Below are 14,871 nucleotides of genomic sequence, written 5' to 3'. Positions count from 1 at the left end.
TTAAGATGTCTCCTGCCTTCACATTCAATTCACTTTGTGCAATTGAGCAGCATTTGTTTGTTCTTCCTCTTGCCCAAGCATCAGACAGAGTAGCTTTGCCTTCCATCTTTTGTAAAGAAAGCACTTGTGGTTTTGTAGATGGTGTAGGCTTCTTGGGGGAAGATTAAAATTTTCCAGCAAAACAAAGAGGAACCTCTGACTGAAACATTTAAATTCCAAGTGTTGAGAGAGAGAACAAAATGTAAGCAGAAAAGAAAGTGCTTTTGCATTCCGGGTGCATTTCTCTGCAAACACTCCTCATAACCCTGGGCTTGAATGGCAGCTGAGTAGCAGTGCTGCCTGCAGCAGTGTTTATTACCAGAGGCAAAAGCTTTTGCTACAGCTCTCCTTTTAACTTTTGCAAAAAACATTGTCAGTCACTATGAAGACATTAACAGAAGCATCAGAGAATGTGTAGAATGTAAATATTTGTGTTGTGGCTGTAAAACAGACAAAGTGAAAAGGCCTAACTTCTCTGAAGTTCTTGGGGAGTGAACCCGAGGGCTGTGAACCCACTGGATGAGCTGCTCCCCTGAATGTCTGTGTGTAGGCAGCTCCTTTCTTCGGCAGAACAGTATTAATCATCATGAAAGCCGATTATATTGCAGGCAATAAGGGGTATGCTATCACAAAACTGTACACACATACAAAGATCAGTACTTTCCCTCATTTCTTCCCCCATCACTTCCTAAAAAACCCATTTGCAGAAAGGCTCTCTCCTGGAAATCTGTCTGGTGGGTGTTGGTCCACACAGAGGCCTGCTACAAGAAAACACAAACAGAAATGCTCTTGTAGAATGACCTAAAAGAATCTGGCATCTGTGCTGTGGCCCAGCAAATCCATGCAAAAGCACCTGTCAGACTGTTTGAGGGGAAAGGATTAGCACATCTGACAAACACATGATAGGAGGGCAGTTTCCTCAAAGGCTGGTTAGCAATTTCTAATAAGACCTTTTTCCCTCTGCATGAAGTTTGAGCTTGATGAACTTGGAAGTCTTTTCCAACCTTAAGGATTCTATAAATATGCCAATTCAATAATTTGCATATTTAGCAGGAACACACCAGTTTAATTCAGTCTTGCAAGGAAAATGCCCCTGCCCTTCCACCACCTTGCCTGCACTACCCATGGCAGAGCCTAGAAGATGCATTTTACAGGACTGACAGGTTCCCCACTGGGCAGCCAGATGTCTAGCAATCCTAGAAGTCTGAGCTTGACTGGTAGTTGCAGAAATTCGCCTACCATAAGTTAGCTGTGCAAGTATTTTGGGCTCAGAGTCACTGGGGACCCTCTTCATATTGCTGTCAAATTCAAGGGATATACCTGACATTTGAAGCCAGACCCAAAGATCTTCCAAAAAGAGTATTCCAGTGTAGCCAAAAATCATCTTCATGGAAACAGATAAGTCACATTGGGGATCCTATGGGTTCAGACCTGTCCAACTTTTCAGGGCTGTTACCTATCAGCTGGCACCTGAGAACAACAAGCACATACAAGAGCTGTTTGCTTCAGGAGGTAGAGGGATCTCCCCCACAGAAGATTTTTTGAGAATAGGGTAGACTCACATTTGTCAGAAATGTTATGGGAAGAACTCAGCTTGCTGAAAGGGAGGGCATAGACTACCTGACCCCTGCAAGCTCCTCTGAGCCATGCTGATTTTTTTCCAGGTCACTGGACAGAGCAGTGTCTGGTTCCATTTCAGATTTCTGGATGCTGGGTACATCCTATGTATTTGAAGCTCTTGAGATCCAAGCAGATTTTAAGCACATTCTTTCCAAAGCAAACCTTCAGAAAAGTATGGACAGGTTAAGTGAGCAGTTTTCAGAGGAAAAGCTGTGTGCAACTCTTCTGGAAATCCTTGCATTAGCAGTGGAATAAGTCTGTTCTACTTGCCAGGTACCTACAAATGGGGAAAATGTAAACAATTTAAATGGAAAGGCAGAGATGAGAAGAGAGAGAAGCCACAGGGTCAGCTGCCTCAAAAATGTATTAACCTGTGTCCTGCCACTTAGAGCAGGTCTGAGTAGGCTGAAGTACTCAGGTCTTTCACCCTAAATTTTCCTGCCTGAGAAGCAGCTCAGTGGTAACAGATCTTGTTTAAATGATGCAAAACTGAAAAATGTATGCCTCCCGAAGATGCAGCCTGCAGTGTACTCACAGAGCTGACAAATGAGGAAAGTACCAAGGCCAATATGGCCCCCCCAGAACAGCTCCCAAGAGCCACTTCAACCCTTTCTGGGGTCCCTCAGATGCAAGTTGAGAGCAGGACATTGGCTGGATAAAGCAATTTAGCCACCCACTGTCTGCCACCTCTTTCTCGTACTAACAAGAAGGGGGCAGAAGTGAGACCTCATCCCAAGCCAGGTGTGCATGGATTTATGTGATGGGAGAATGCATGTGTTCATGTCTGCTGGTGAAATGCTTGCATTTTGGTTGGACAAGAGGCCCAGTGAACTCAGTGGAGAAGTAGAAACCTCTCCATTAAAGGCCTTAAATAATTAGTTGAAATTGGACCATTAACTTTATTATAACAAATTTCCTCATTCGGTGTTAGAAGGAGTTGTTTCTTTACTGTTATATATAGAAAGCCACACTTCCTGCCTCAGCTAATTTGTATTAGCATACCAATTTTTCACCTTTAGGGTGCAGTTCTGATTACCTGCACACTGATGATAACATTTGTGTAGCAACACTGGCTCTAACAGCAATAGCTCTCTATTCACCGCGGCATAAGCAAGATAGGAATCTGGCCCTCAAAGCTCTATTTAAACTTGACCTGGATGATTCATGCCTTTGAGATCTCAAAATGAGATTACAGCAAAGTGCTTTATAGTGGGCTGCCAAAAGGGCTAATCCATTCCCTGAAGCTAATGCACAATACAGCACCTTGATTGTTATCAGAGGTGGGCAGGGAGGGATCTGCCTACTCACTACTTGTCTGTCAGCATTTTCTGCTTTTTAGTGCCTAGAAAAGGTCTACAGTTTTGCTTTTAGCTTTTAAAGCTATTAACAGGCTGGAAATTGATGTTGCCAAGGACATTTGTAAATGTGCCTCGGGGATGTATAAATACTTTATAGTATTGAATTGTTCCCCTTTTTGTTAGCCACAGGAATCCTATCAGACTGACGAGGGTAATTTCCAGTGATGCCTCTCAAACCAAACATGAAAACAAGATGGTGACTCTGCCATGCCTTTCCCCTGGACCAACCCTGAGAGATGAGAAGCCCTCCATCAGTCTTTCATGATCACATTTAAATTAATTTGTATTTGGATCTTCCCTCATGAACTTTCTTCTTTTGTTAAAAAAATTGAAACCATTTTTATCACAGTAAATTTCTTCTCACATTTAATTTTTTCCTGATATGTGAGGATCAAAGCAGAAGCTTACACAACTTTGCATTGTACCTACAGGCTTTGCAATGTACTCCACAGGAGCAGCAAGTGCAGCAGAGATGTATTTCTGCCAGTCACATGATTTGCCCAGAAATCCTTTCCTGTGAGTCCTGGGGTGCAGCATTCAGCCTCTCTACACCTGTGCAATGGCATAAGGTTTAAAGTATCTGTAAAAGCACTGGGAAACATAGAGGAGAAAAGGTAAGTGCTGCAATAGAAGACCAGAACAGTGCTGCACTGAAGGCACATAGAGATTTGCAGACCTATTGTGCTGCACTGAATTTCCCCCTCAGCACACATGATGACTCTCTGGGAAGCTTAAATTAATATGCCTTTAATTAGCCCATATTCTTTAATAACATCTCTTTTAATAGGGACAGCTGGATCCCAGGCAATCCCATCAATCAACACTGACAGCTGTGGCTATGATATTTACTCCACTGACTCTTTCCTGCAGTTTCAGATCTCATGCCTTTGTAATTACATGCCTAGTTTTAGGCTTCCAAATTTGAAATGTTGGACAGCAGGAGGCTGGTGAGATTTACTATCATTAGAAGGATCCAGGAACAGTCACAGGTGACAACTCCTGGACATATCCTCACTTCTACCTCACTGAAGGGAGGCAATCAACTGACAGCCCTTAAAAAGTGGCTCTGATCCTTACACTGACCAGCAGTTTGCTCATAAAGGCTGGTAATTGAAAGTGTTAATGGTTACATTAGCCCTTGGTGGAAAATATAAGCAGTAAACCATAATATTCCCATGATTAAAAGTCAGCAAAAACCCCACCTACTTCTATGTACATTTCACAGATGCCTGAATTTAGGAAAGACCATGATGTCATATCAGCAATAATGCCAAGCATGCAAACTTACCTTTCTTCCACATCCATTGCTATGCTTCCTACTTCAGTGTTCAATTTGTTGCATTTTGCTGGTAAAGTACAAATCCTAAACGATTTTGATCACAATCTCCACTTCTAATTATTTTTTAATCACAGAATACCTTGCACCTGTTAAGAAATAAGGATTATTGTGGCAAAACAAACTTTGGAAGCCAGTAAATAAAGCCACATAATTTTCTTCCTTAGAAACCTTCATGTGTATGTTTTGTTCAAAAAGTAATTAAAAGGATTTCCATTTGTTTGTTTATTTGTTTATGGAATCATGTTTTGGGTCATGCAACAATCTTAAAAGAAACAATTTGTCATTGCTGTCTATTTGGCATTGATCAGGAGCACTCCTGGTTGCTGGGTTCAACTATTTCATAAGGAGGTAAGGAGAAGACAGAGCCAGGCTCTTCCCAAGATCCATAACAGCAACACAGGAGGCAGCTATGACAAGGTGGAAAAACCAAAAGGGAAACTCCAGCTAGATGCTTGGAGAGAAAACTTCCAAGGAAGGAGATAAAGTGTGAAAACAAGCACTGGGACTGTGGAATATCCAGCCTTGGATATATTCAAAACTCAGCTGTATGAAACCATTAGCTCACCGACCTCTGAAGCCAGCCTTCTCCTCTGAGCAGGATGTTGGAGTAGACAACTGCATGGGTCCCTTCTCACCTAAATTATTGTGGGATTTGTGTGATTCTGTGTATCTGACCTTTGTGTTTTAAGTGTTCTTTGAGATCTCTGTTTTGGAAAAAAATGAGAAACATAAGTCTTCCTTGTAGAAAGCAATCACTGTTAATGAAGCCAACACCTTTCATGTAAGGAGCATGAAGGAGAATACAAAGGTACATGCATATGCATGCATCCACCACAACCTTACTGAAAATGGAAATAGGGGCATGAAACAACAAGTTTTTAAAAGTAAACCTAAAATTCCTGTGATTTCATCAAGTCCTAGCAAGAATGTCAAAGAGCTTGATCATTACTATCATCATTTTGCTTTGTTAAATCCTCAGATGAGCCTTAAGGAGGAGTCATGTCCAAGAGTAAGAGTTGAGAGAAAGAGCTATCAACTCTGAATGTGTTTAAGGGATTGCTGGAGGCCTGAGGCTATCTCCAAAATGTTATTCCAAATTGTTTCAAAACTTTTTAGCCATATCACCTTGTTAACCTGCTCTTCCCTTCCTCTCCCACTACTTATTGTGCATTTATCCGTGGAAGCTGCTTCACAGAGTTGTGCCAGTGTCAATGTCTGCAAAGCAGTGAATGCACAACCCTCCAGAAAATGAATCATCTGCAGTAAGCTTTGGCTGGAACAACAGTGAGTTCAGGAGTACCAGAAATAGCCAAGGTCTTCCTAAGAAATGAAGAAGAAAAAGAGAGAAAAAGAAAAATATAACCCAGAAAAAATATAGGCAAAATATAGGGCTGTGAAAAGTTCCACAGCATCTCAGACTGATGTTTTTGTTTTCTACAGATGTTTCCTTTGACATTCCTCCAAAAGAGTTTTGAGCATTCACTGCATAATAACTGTTTCCAAGGCCTAGATAGCATTCAGAGGTTTTAAAATAACCATCTCTTACATGAATGGTTTGCAGTTTCTTCATGCTTTAAGTTTTGTCCAATGGAATCTCAAACTCTTACAGAACAGAGGGACCTGAGAGACCCTTGCATAAGCCCCTCACATGGATAGATTTTTTCTCTGTTCACTTTCATGTAAGTCACCATGAAAGGAGTTAAAAAAATACCTGAATATATGAAAAACCTTGGCTTGAAAAAAAGACAGAACCAAACTTTAGCTAGGCTAATAAAAACCACTTCTCAGTTCTCAGTTGCACTCTGCCCTTCAACAGTGACACACAATACACAAGATTTTTCAGAGCATGTTGTGTGTTTCAGGTACTGGGAAAATAGCACTGCTGTAGTTTGTGATAACCCTAAACCACTTGGACTTTCTCCTGTTCTTTCCCAACAGCTCTTGAAAGGATTTCTCCTGGTTTCTAGATGTCTTTTTGCATCCCAGGCACACTTCTTAAATATCCTCCCACTCTGAAGCTATTTATTGTACCACACTCTGTGCTTTTCCACCTGAGATTCCTCCACCTTCTGAGGATGGATTTTCCTATTAAAAAAGACTTTTTCACGCCAAGAAAAGGTTAAAGACTTACCATGCATCAGCTGGGCTGTGGTAGCTTTACATGTACATGTTTTTAGTTTGTTTCAAACAGAGTACAATCTCAATAGAGTTCATTGCCAGTTTGTATTACCCTTCTCTAATCATGGGCTAAGCACATGCATTCAATTGTGGATAAACTCTTTTCATCTGCCAGTCCTCAGAGAAAATATCGCTTACCTGTGCATTGATTTATAACTAATGATTTGGACCAGGTTACACACTCACCTTGCACTGAGGAGAAAGCCTGCACACTGAAATCATTGCAGCTATTTAGGTGAGCACCTGTCTGCCAGCTTGAACAAGGGGTTCCTCACAGAGACATCTAACAGCCACTATAATCCACCCCTCAAGGGCAATCTGGTAACAAACAGTGGTTTTGAAGATACGACTCCTACCGAAATTCAATGTTTCCATCTGCTTGCCAAATTTTTACACTTATGTAAACATACTTGGTATCTAAAGAGCATTAACTGCTTGCATGTCACTGTTCTTGCACTTTAATGTCCTAGACATGACGTAGGGGCACCTGTCATTTCTCCTTGATAGAGAGGATTTAGCAATAACCTTAGTTTGTGTGCTTAGAAAACCTCACAAAACCCCGGGTTTTGTTGCTTTGTATTTAATCCAACATCCTTGCAGAGCAGATATTTACATCAATAGAGGTGAAGGTATCTTTTGTTTAATGACTACTGAAAGAGATTTAGGCTATTTTCTTTCTTTTATGTCCAGGGCACCATATCTTCAACACAGCTAGGAAGAGGTACCTTAAGCTGTGCTGAAATGTTTTTGAACTTTTCAACCCACTGGTTCTCCACTACCATATCTCCATCAACAAGAACTAGAAGAGCATGAGATAAATGCAAACACACAGAATGAAACTTCAGAGCCCAGATTTCCTTCTGCCCATGGAGAAGCTACAATTATGCCTCTCTGATTAAAAGAAGGAGTGCAGCAGCCAAGCACTGATCGAGTTTGAACAGCCTAATGACTTTGCTAGCACATGATGTTTGATAGCAATCTCCAACAGACCACCGATGATACAGATCTCTCTTTTTGGAAGGGAGTGATAAACCCCCCGTCCTAGCTGATTAACTTGTACATACCAGGCCATGATCCAACTGTTTCTCAGCCACCTGTGCAAGCAAAATGAGGCTCTGTTGTTGCAGTAATTTAGCTCCTAATATTTTCAGACTGATAAAAACCAGGCCACCTCAACTAATGGCAATTTTTACATAATCCTTTTTATTTTCAAACCAGCCTGCCCATCCTATTCTGTATATAAGCCATGACTGTGTTTACTACCACAATGAACAGCTGTATTTCCTCCAGTGTGAAGATCTAATGACACATAAGCAAAATCATACCCTTATATTCCTACAGATGAAAGTTATATTTTAATTGGGAAACAACCACGTCTTCGTTCAGAGAACAAGTTCTAATAGATCTTAAGCTCATAATTAAACTCTGGGTAATTTTAAATTGAGTTTGTCCTGGGATAAATGTTTAAATTTCTCATATGATAGAAGCAGTTGGGATTCACACCTGTGCAAGTAGCTACCAACACATGAACACAAGTTCTCACCTTTCCAAATATCAGTAACAATTCCTTTTTACAGTGCATGGTTGTCTGAGCAAAAAGCCATGAAGTAGTCCCACAGTGACTGTGAACTGACTCATTCAATCCCTGCATGGCTCAAACATACACAGAATATGTATACAGCAGTCCCATTGCTGGTTTTGCTTCCTAAGCTCCAAGTTTATGTCCTGGAAATATACTAACTTTCCCTTTTTCCATATGAAAAAATCTGGAAAAAAACAGAAGTGTGGAGTTGAAGTGCTAGTTTCAGCCTTCATTTCCATATCCTTTAATATAACAATTAAATGAAAACAGTTCCATGCTGACAACCCAAAAGCTATGGGGCACTAAAGGCAATTAAATGCAATCAAGCCTTCAAGTCATAAAGCAGATATATCAAAGGTTTTGAGCTGCTTCTAAGAAGAAAAGATTCAGTAAGCCTTTGTTTATACAATTTGAAGCATCATAAGCATTTCTCTGAAGAATTTATGCAAACAAAACCTTAGCAATTAACTAAATATTCAAACGAATAAGGTGATTTCAAAAATCAGGCAAAACCTAAATATTTATTAATTACACTGTTGAACCTCAAGTGCTGACAGCACATTTTACCTCCCTAAAGCAAATTCTAAAGTTAGCTAATCAATAGTCAAGCAAACTACTAATTTGTTCCATAAATAGGAATGCATTCGCATGCTTTGCAGAGTACAAGGGAAAAGTGACACTCCCAGAAATGAGTAAGTTCAAATACTACAGCTCCTGGCGAGAAAAAGTTTGAAATACTGCCAGGTGTATGCAGAAGATAACCCAGCATGACTTGATTTCTAGAGGTAGTAACAGACTGATTCCTTTTCCTGCAACAGATTCATCCAAACACAGTTTTTTTTGCCAATTTTTCTACTGAAGTAACTGGGGGAGGGAATAAAACCCAAGAACATACTAATTTTGGGGAAAAGATAGGAAGTTTACAAGAAATATGATTAAAGAGAAAGTGAAAATTTTAGATCCAGATAAAATTATGACTCTATTACCTTAGGGGATTTTTTTCAATAAGAGATAAGTATTAAAAGTTTCATTCTGGACCTGACTTTGCTGCCTAACAGCTTAAACGTTTATATTTGGACAAAATAAATGCAAAATGCCACCATTTAAATTTGATGTTATTTGAAAGCCTCACAGATGGAAGTAATTCCACAAAATATAAAGCAATTTGGAAACAAAAGCTGCTGGTTTACATCCCCAAGTGAGCATTCAGGCAGATTCACCCAAACAACGATGTTCCATTTAACCAAACTACCTGATGGAGAGAGAAGCCCTTTCCACCTGAGAAAACCCACCTCCGCAAAGTATTTTAATCCATTTTTAGAAGGGCAAATATCACAAAGCAGGACTTCCTTTGTCAGAAAGGACAAAGAATTCTCCTGTTCTGGGCATGTAACCTAGAAAGGACACAGGAGGGAATTCACTTTGGGATCCTGCCACAAAGTGGAGAGATCAGAACTGCCTGTTTGGTCACCCACAGCAGAAGGAAACCATTATTTTCTGCCTAAATGTGAGTGTGTGCACAGAGTGAAGTTTTCTGTAGCAGCTGGTGAGTACAGCAGCTCCTGAGTGCCTGTTTGAGACCCTGCTAAGTTCTTTGCAAAGTAAAGCACCGAGGTTCGTGTCAGCACGTCTGCACTTTGTACTTGCCTGGCAATTTTCCAGCTCATTTCCCACCCAGCTTGGAAATCTGCCCAGAGTGTAGGATGCTAGCAAGCATCATTTGGTTTGTACTGTTTGGCTTTGTTGTCGACAGTTGGGTTTAAACTCTGCTGTACATCTGGCACGGTTTTGCAGGCTTATGCTACTACTCACATTTTCTCAGCCTCCCTCATGTTGAAGGTGGGAAGGGAAAGAAAGTATTCTCCTAGACTGCCAATGTTTGAGGGTTTTTTGTTCTTCTCAAGATGGACATCCTGACAGACATCACCATGTCTGTCTTTTCTCACTGTGGTATTTCCCCTCCCAGGACAGCAGAACATCAGGAGGCAATAACCAACAGAAACCTCCATAGACAGATTCCATCCTCTGGTCCTTGTGTGGCTCCTCCTTCCCTTCACATGCACATTTTCCCCTTTTTCACATATCCTAATCCTTCCTCATTCTTCAGTTATGCAGTGCACCTGGAGGAAAGGTACAGGAAAGCTGCCCACTGTTACTTGCCACCTGCAGGAGAGTTGCTGGTCCCAGCACCGAGCTACAGCCTCCATCCAATCACTGCAGACACCTGCTAGGAGCAAGGAGGGATTTTTGTGGTCTGGTACCAAGACATGTGAGCAAAAAAAGGTAAAAAATTACCAATATAAATGCTAACTGAGAGCAGTAACTGTTTTGTTGGTTTTTTTTTTTCTCATCAACTGCACAAGACCCAGGTCTGCATTGACTGGATCTTCAAGGAAATACCATTTACCTATTGTAGGAACCCAGACAGCAGAAAATATTTCTCTGCCTGTTTTGAAGGGATTTTACCCCCCTGAACAACACTGTTTTTGGCCTTTGTCCACGGGAAAACTTGCCTAGCCTCTGGGAAGAATTTGAATCTACAATGGTGTGAATTAAGTGATAGAATACTATGTGAGATTATCACAGGGTGAAAAATTTAGAGTTTTTAGGTCTATTTGCATAGTAAATAGATAAAAGCAAAAAGCATAAAAATGGAGGATTGTTGTTGTTCTCCAAACCTTCTTCTTCTTCTTCTTCTACTACTCCATATTCTGCAGTAAAAGTAGTTTGGGATGATTGGACAAAGAATTCCGCAGTTCTGGCTGTGTTAATAAATAATTGGTAGAAAAGTAAAAATAATGTACGTTTTTAGTAACCATTGGTTGATTTACCTTTAAAAAGCCTGTGAAATCTTGATAAGTCTTCTTGCTGCATTCTCTGCTCTGTGCTATGTCTAGGCCACACCAGTGGCTTGTACTCCTTAGATAAGAATTAATAAACACTTATCTGGAGACTGAGAAGCATGAAGTCCCATTCGCCTCCTTTTTTTCTCCTGGCAAAAATCTGAACGTCTCCCCCCTGAGGGAAGACAACAATTAATAACATGGACAGCATTAACCTATGACTTGGTACCTGAGAGAGGTAGAAAAGTGAAGAGCCCACCAAACCCTCTTGCAGCCCTTTAAGCTGTCTCCCATCTAGATGAGAAGGAACTGATGATGTTCCTGGCAAGCTCAATCTTTTCATGCCCATCTTGGGCATTTTGGCTCAGCCACGCTCAAAAACTCTTCTGCCAGTGGGAGGAGATTTGGGGAAGGCCCAACAAAATTGTTTTCCCCCCAGGACATCCAAACACCTCTGTTGTCCTTCTTCTGACCTCCTGAATCAAGGAGAGGTGGTTGTCCTGCTGATCTAGTCTAACAGATCCTCAAGGGCAACCAAAATCCACATCCTGGCTGGATGGCCCTACATTCATCTCCTCATGGATGACTTTCTGCTGCAGACAGAGATGGTTTTCCTGCATTCTTTCTTTCTGACATTTTATCAACAACTTTCCCAGTCTTCAGTGGCTTATAAAATCACTTCTGGAAAAAATAAAAATTGCTTTGTTCAACTGAAGCAATATTTCTGTAAACTATTTATAAATCTGTTTTTCAGTTTAAGTGGCTGTAAATAGCCAGTGCCACAAACACAGCTGAGCCACATCTCAGGCTGAAAACAAGGGCTTTTCTCTAACAGGGGTCTTCAGGCAATGCTTTCAGTTTTCTAAGTGCCCTTATTGATGGTAGACATATAACCAACCCACAGCCCCCAAATACTTTTGCTTTGTTGGTGTGCTAAACCATGCCTGATTTGCAGCACACCTCAAATTTCAGTGCAATATGAAAGGATGAGTCAGTAAAATTCATTAACACAAATAAATTAATTAGCACAAGTAAATGCCTTTTTTTCATTTGAATTAAAGTGGAGAACAAAGAGAAGTCTATCAAAACTTCTTTAGGAAAGGCACAGTGCATTCAATTAGTCTTCATGGAAATCAGGTGTAACACAAGTCACACAGCTTTGAAGATTCTTATTTTTTGTGAAAAAAAAATTATCATGAGGAAACCACTGTGACTGCTCAGCAAAGCAGTAACTAACCTCTCCCCTATGAACATTTAATTTGGCTTTTACTGATAAAATATACCAACTTCAGCTCTGAGGTTTTTCACCAAAAAACACTGAACATAGTCCAAGCCAGCATGATTTTAACTGTCACAGATCCAGATGGCAGGGGGGCATGAAACAAGTCCCAGGCAGTAAAAAGACACTTCCCAAACTGAAGGTGAGTCTCATAATAAAGCCATATGTAATGTAGAAAAAACACATGGAACACACATAGGGAGTCAAGTAGACCATGAAGATTTAGGTTTTTTTGGTTTTTGTTTTTTTTAACCCCACAAAAAGCAGAAGGTGCCCCTGCCAGATGCTTTAGGGGGAAATCAGATGAGAGAAGGCATCCTGCCAGCAGCCTGAACTACCATGGCTATCCCTGAGCTTCCCATGGTGATAGTTTCTCCTTTCCCACTACAGATGCACAGATTGCTTATTTATCCCTGCAGTATTTATTGGGAGCTTCCTACCTTGCAGTCACGTCTGTCTTCCAAATGCACCTTACACCATGACCTCACAGCTGTGCTAAATTCTGTAATGCTATTCTCTGTCAGCACAGGGGTTTAACAGAAAATGTAATGTGGATAGGCAGAGATATGCAATGTCTGACAGATGAAATGGGTGCTAAGAGCAGCAACACCTACAATGCTGACGTGGGCTGGTGGTGACGAAGAGGAGAAATTTGCTTTCCACTGAATGTTCACAGGGACCATCAAGAAAAAGCTACCAAAACCTCTACAGCAGGCACACCCAAAAAGCAAGCTCTTCTCTTGATCCAACAATACTGGGGTTATTTTGTCAAGACAAAGTTAAGTAGTTAGTAGTAGCAGATAAGAAGTGAGAAAGAATTTACTGTGCTATTCCAGAGCCCTGCAGCAGGTTCTGCCCACATCTCTAGCAAATCCCACAAGTTTGGAGACGGCTACTGTCAACCCAAGGTTATTGTGTAATTCCCCACATGAAGATAGCTGCCTGTCTTTCACAGCCCCACATCCACAGTTTATTCTTTAATATTTTTGAAAGTACCACAGTCTCCATTAGAAGTCTTAGCCAGGAAGCCTTGATTCAGCTGTCCTCTTCTCTGCATTTGGTATTGGGGAGAGCCCTTTTGAGACAAAAGGAAGAGTACATTTATGTTTATCAGAGATAAACCAATAGACCAGATCTTTATTAATCAAAGTCAATGAAACTGCGCAGTTGAGAATGTGATCCAGAGTTTACAAACATACATTTTGCAGCCAGACTGTTTTGCTGCAGTTTCTCCTCCAGAAAAGGTATTCCTGTACATCTTCATTTATTCTCCTAATGAACTTAACGAGGTATTTAGTGACACAATTTATAGAAAGAAAAATTAATGACATTGCATTCCCAGCTTATGTGAAAAGGAGCTGTCGTATTTCAGCAAAACAAATAGAATTCATCTACCCATATAGTAGAGTTCTAAACTAATTAAATAGGCTGCTTATCTCAGATATGAAATTCAGGCTTCATCTTTCAAAATGAGAGGTTTGAGGAGGGAAGAATATTATGGTCTATCAGCTATATATATATATAAGTGTCAGAATTAATCTCTGGATGTCTCCCAGAGAAACTGAGAAGGTTCTCATGCTGTCTATAGAATACAGAGAGTAACCAGAAATTATTATAACTTGTACTTCTTTAACAGGACTTAGCTCAAGTTCTCTATGAGAGATAGGATTTTTCTAAGGTCACACAGTTCTAATTTACATTATCTGTCCTAATCCTGCAAACTGCATCGTTTTGAATTTAAATATCAGACTTTTTTAGATGTCAAATGGCTGATCATCTTTCTTCTAATATGCAAAACAGAAGAAGCATGGTGAGAGTAAATTAAAGCCAAAGGAATATGTCCCAAATACTGTGTATTAGGCAGTGTCAGGTAGAACAAAGACCAAGTACAAAAGCATGCAGAAAGCTTACATTAGTAATGAAGTGAGAGTTCCATAAATATAAAAAGAGAAATTTCTGAGGGAGTTGGAAAGAAACTAAACTGTAAGCAATCCACAAATGGTCTTTTTGTCTTTTGCTTCCTGGGCCCTCTGTCTCTGGTGCCTGGTACTGCGTATGGACAGGAGTAAGTTACTATAGTGAATAGGCACCAGAATTTAATGTGCTGCTGAAATTCTTGTAGTATTTGAGAGCAGCAGAGTGAGCCTTTAAAACTGCTTGGGATCTGAACAATTCTTAATGTCTTTGGCTGTTCCTCAGGGCTTTTGTGACTTCTTCAGCAAGCAAACTGCTCTGCTGTTGCAGGGATTGGGCCAAAATTCCCAACTGCTGCGAGTGTGCCTCGTTTGTTCAAGTTTGAGCAACAGGTTTGCATCTTCCCTTGGAAGCTGACAGGGAAACTGGTCACAAACATAGAGGCAAATCCAGGGGCAGTCTTGGAAACATGAATCAGGGAAGGAAAGTTTAAATCTACTCTTCAATCACTTGGCACAAATTATTGTCATTTGTATCTAGTCTGCCCAACACCTTGATGATCTGCAATCAAACAGTAACAGCAGTTAAATACAGTGATTTCACAACATTCTCTAGATGTATGAAACACAGGCAGGTGTTATTTGGATGCATTGATTCAGCCACTTTGAGAATTAAATTGACCAGAAACAGTATGAAGTACCATAAGGAAAATAACAAAA

The 14,871-nt window shown here is 40.5% G+C and overlaps 3 long non-coding RNA genes across 3 annotated transcripts in view; 1 reads left to right on the top strand and 2 right to left on the bottom strand.

Moving 5' to 3' along the window:
* Positions 1 to 1,672: 1,672 nt before the first annotated feature.
* Positions 1,673 to 5,054, bottom strand: LOC138109148 (uncharacterized). The gene is made up of 4 exons (XR_011150309.1): positions 4,926 to 5,054; positions 4,306 to 4,442; positions 3,447 to 3,608; positions 1,673 to 1,936 (listed from the first exon to the last, which is right to left on the bottom strand). It is a non-coding gene; the product is annotated as an uncharacterized lncRNA (long non-coding RNA).
* Positions 5,055 to 9,088: 4,034 nt separating this feature from the next.
* Positions 9,089 to 14,871, top strand: part of LOC138109996 (uncharacterized) — an 8,096-nt gene continuing 2,313 nt past the window's right edge. The window contains exon 1 of the long non-coding RNA XR_011150757.1: positions 9,089 to 10,399. This is a non-coding gene — a long non-coding RNA (uncharacterized lncRNA). The remainder of the gene's footprint in view (positions 10,400 to 14,871) is intronic.
* Positions 13,484 to 14,871, bottom strand: part of LOC138109146 (uncharacterized) — a 27,794-nt gene continuing 26,406 nt past the window's right edge. The window contains exon 3 of the long non-coding RNA XR_011150307.1: positions 13,484 to 14,713. This is a non-coding gene — a long non-coding RNA (uncharacterized lncRNA). The remainder of the gene's footprint in view (positions 14,714 to 14,871) is intronic.

This window comes from Aphelocoma coerulescens, chromosome 4 (assembly GCF_041296385.1).
Source record: "Aphelocoma coerulescens isolate FSJ_1873_10779 chromosome 4, UR_Acoe_1.0, whole genome shotgun sequence".
Taxonomy (NCBI): Eukaryota; Metazoa; Chordata; class Aves; order Passeriformes; family Corvidae; genus Aphelocoma; species Aphelocoma coerulescens.
Note: the sequence above shows the minus strand (reverse complement) of the source record. Positions and strands in the feature narration are given on the sequence as shown.